The 4,286-nt window shown below is 46.7% G+C and overlaps 1 pseudogene; it reads left to right on the top strand.

Moving 5' to 3' along the window:
• Positions 1-2,502: 2,502 nt before the first annotated feature.
• Positions 2,503-3,285, top strand: LOC121480782 (annotated as a pseudogene).
• The last annotated feature ends 1,001 nt before the right edge of the window (positions 3,286-4,286 follow it).

Genomic DNA, 4,286 nt, shown 5'->3' on the forward strand with positions numbered 1-4,286 from the left:
ATTTTTGCTCAAATAAACTCTTAAAAGCTTTAATGTGCCTCAGTTTATCTTTTAACACTGCTCAACTGTCAGACGTACACAAGCCAAAAAGCCCAGAACAATGAAAGCCTCTGAGGCCACCCTTGACCATTAGAAGTCTGGAGCCAATGAATAAATGCTTTCCCTTTTTTGTTCCCTAAGAGGACAATTTTTTAAAAAAAAAAGATTGTATTTATTTATTCATGAAAGACCCACAGAGAGAGGCAGAGACACAGGTAGAAGGAGAAGCAGATGCCCTGCAGGTAGCCTAATGTGGGACTGAATCCCTGGACCCCGGGATCACAACTGGAGCCGAAGGCAGACACTCAACCACTGAGCCACCAGGCATCCCTCTAAGAGGACAATTTTGAGAAACATTTCATGAAGCTCCTCAGAAGCTTCCAAAGGATTAAAGAGCAGTCACACATATCAGCACCAGCCTCAGTGGCCACATTCTGCCTAATTCTTCCCTGCTTCACTTCCTCTGGAAGCACAATCCCAAATAATCTACCAAAACTCAAATCTTTGCCTCAGGATCCACTTTGGGAGGACCCAGGCTAACACAGTAGGCTACCTCCAGCCAACAGCTTCCTGGAAGATCGTAATCAGGATGGAAGCTACAAAGCCTGAGGCAAGAAGAAAGACTATGGGGAGACAACTACCTTGGTCCAATATCAGACCCAAACTCAGAACTGGGGTTCCAACAAGCCCAATCTCAGAGCAGTCTGCCACTCAGAGAAACAGTTTAGCAACCATACTGATGTAAGTAAAATCATTACTATCATGTCTTTCAAAAAGCATCAAGGATATGAAAGTATATTTTTGATACAAAACAAAATCATCTCTCACTGCTATACTTTCTCGGGCCCGAAAGAGGCTGTGGACACCCGACTTTGATACATTTATTCCTAGTCACCCGATACCTTAGCTAAATACAGAGGTAAGTGCATCTCAAGGTTCCTCGTTCCTCTACAAGGAAAAGAATAAGGATGAGTGAAGCAAACAGTCTTTAAAGATTGAAGGTAAACCAGGAATTAGTATGGTCCGTGTGCAATCTACCTACCTAGACTTTTGGGTTATACACTAAATATTTTTTATGTTCATTAAATCACTCAATATATCTCTGTGCCTGAAAAAAATTGTCTGGTAATTCAGATAGTCCCAGAATTGCTTGAAGTAGGGACTATCTTATGCTGCAATATTCCCATAATGCTAAATAGGAGGTGGGGTGATTAATAGAAGATGACCTGGCTCACTGCGCTGCCAACACTAGAAGTCAGATTATAATCACGTGCTATCTGGAGAACTCAAGCACAGGGCCATGTGAGCATCATGGAGCCATGATCACTGGACACTTCCAGCTCATCTCTAAGGGCTTGACCTTCCATACAAGTGAGATGAGTGTCTGAGGTCAAGGTGTATGCTGTGCAGGGGAGAACTTGCCAGGGTCTACCTCCCTAATTATTCTTTTCCAAGGCTTGTAAATCTCTTTCTACTTGGCTCTTTCTTTGGATAGATGAATACCGTTAGTCAGGCCTGTCCTATCAAGGGATGGGTGTAGCCAGGAGGGGATGTGGCTCAGGCATTGCTTTCCCAAAGGGCCTCAACTGGAGGAGGCTATTCAGACAGCCAAGAAATACTGGGGCTGAAGAAAGACCTCCATTATTATATGCCTTTATGCTTGAACACCAATACCATTCCACACTGCTTGAGTACACCATGAAGGAATAATTTAATAAATCCTATAATTATCTTGTGAGTAGAAAATTATATTGTATTATGTGTTAAAGTGTTAATTGTTTCAATGTAAACATTTAAAAGAGCATAATGTTTCTAAGTCTGCTTTGCATATCTTTGTTTCTTTTAATGAGTGGGAGTAACTTAGGCCTCTCAAATTCTAAGCAGTTTTGGGTCTGGACATTATGTCTTTCAAGATGGACTTTGAGGCGCTTGGGTGGCTCAGTGGTTGAGACCCTGCCTCCAGTTCAGGGCGTGATCCTGGGGTCCTGGGATCGAGTCCCTCATCAGGCTCCCCACAGGGAGCCTGCTTCTCCCTCTGCCTATGTCTCTGCCTCTCTCTGTGGGTCTCTCATGAATAAATAAATAAAATCTTTAAAAAAATAAAGATGGACTTTGTAGATCTCTACACTGTTCAGCTATATGTTAACTAATTAGCAAATGAGAGAAATTAAACAATTATTACCTGAGTGCGTACTCTTTGTGAGACGGTGGGCAAAAATGTAAAAGTAAAGGACATAGTTAGTTCCTGTCCTCAAAAAGTTTACATTCCAGAAAGAGAGATAGACACTAATCATGGAATCACATAATAATGTAAAATTACATTCATGGTAAGTTATCATAGGGGAATTTGATCTTTGGTGGGAATCAGAAAATTATTCATAAAGCAAAGGACAGATACCTGAGAGGAGAATAGAAATAAAGTAGGAAGCCCTTCCTCACTGCCCTCCAAATCCCGCTGCAGCCATTGCCGCAACCACGATGCCCAAACGAAAGAAGCAGAATCAGCAGCAGCTGCCGCCACCACAACAGCCCCCGCTGCCAGAGCGGGGGGAGACTGGAGACGAGGAGGATGGGAGTCCCATCAGACCACCCAGCCTTCTGGGCCCTCCCCGCATGGCCAGTGGAAAGCCTGGTGATCCCAAGTCAGCCCCAAACTGGAATCCACCCACATGTCCACCATCAGTAGAATGGATAAATAACTTGTGTGTGCATGCAATGGGATACTACACTGCAATGAAAATGAACGAACTCCTGCTACAGGCAACCTGGATGAATCTCACAAACACGGTGTTGAGTGAAAGGAGCCAGACAGAAAAGAATGCAGACTCTCTTCACAGAGGTCCTCCAGGATCAAGGGGACCAATGATTCCACCACTGCTGAGCCTCCCACCTCCTCCCAGGGGCAGAGGCCCAATCCGGGGAGGCCTGGGCCCCAGGTGAGGCCCATACGGTTGTGGCTGGTGGGGGGCCAATACTGAACCTCCTTTTCCTGGACCAGGCCATGGGGGTCCTTCCAGAGGAGGCTTTCACAAAGAGCAGAGAAATCCCCGAAGGCTCAAAAGTTGGTCTCTTATCAAAAATACCTGCCCGCCCAAGGATGGCCCCCAAGTTATGGAAGACAAATCCAACCGCCTCATCTGCTGACACTTTGCCAAAAAGGGCCACTGTTGATATGAGGACCTCTGTGCCTTCCTTCTACCTTCTACCACCTTCTACCACCCAGGCGTCAATGGACCTCCTCTGTGAGACTGTGCCTTCCCATCCAGGCTGGAAGGAGCCCTCTGACCTAGCAGCCATATATTTCCCTGTGGCCCTGTGACGGCTACTGTGAGGCTGTTCCACCCACCATCCTCAGTCAGTGACACCCACCCCCATCTCTCGCCTCCCCCATTTGGGGTCCAGAGTTTTGTTTCATCACTGGTGCCCAGCGTGTGGGCTTTCTTCTGATTCAGCCTCCAGAGACTTGCCTTCAAGACCCCACCTTTGCTCTCTTCAACTGCCTCCTGGATCCTCTTCCCCTTCGCCGATTGATTGCTGAACAGGAAACCTCTTTGGTGCTGTTTCTTGTGCATCTATCTGTCCACCCAGCCCTCAGCACTGCCCTCGATTCCTAAGAGCCCTGGAGCAGTTTCCTGCCATTCCCTTCTTCTAGCTGCTTGTTTTAAGTCCTTTTTATGTGACAAACCCTACCCCCAAAGTTGCCAGTTGCTCTGTGAAACTCACCAGGTTGACCTGGGGTCAAGTACGGATGACTGGTGTAGAGTTATTCCCTGAAAGGCCACTCTCCCTGCTTTTGGATTTTGTAGCTCCTGCGTCAGTAGCATGATCCCCACCACTCGTCTGTGATCACTGTGCTTTGTGAAACTGTGCATCCCCTCGTACGTAGCCTTTCTCAGTGTCCGTGGCATCATTGTGACTTCCCAACACTAGAGTAAGTTTTTCTGCCAAAATGAGTGAGGCTCTTGATGCCCTCTAGATTTTCCACACCTCCCAACGTGGGAGAATTGTGAAACTTTCTGCAAGACTGCCTCCCTGGTCTCCCCATTCTCCTGGTGTCGGTTTTTTTGGGGTTTGACACAAGCCCATGAGATGTCCTCTAAAGCCTCTTATGGGCTATCCTATCTCCTCTCCAGCCCACTTTAGTTAGAGTATGTCATTGTGAGGCCACCAGCCCTTTCGTCTGAATTCTGTGAATCTCCACCTGGCCTACCCTTGGGTGGAACCTGGATGGTACTGTTGCCCTCGTC

The sequence above is a fragment of the Vulpes lagopus genome, chromosome 22, assembly GCF_018345385.1.
Source record: "Vulpes lagopus strain Blue_001 chromosome 22, ASM1834538v1, whole genome shotgun sequence".
NCBI classification, from domain to species: domain Eukaryota; kingdom Metazoa; phylum Chordata; class Mammalia; order Carnivora; family Canidae; genus Vulpes; species Vulpes lagopus.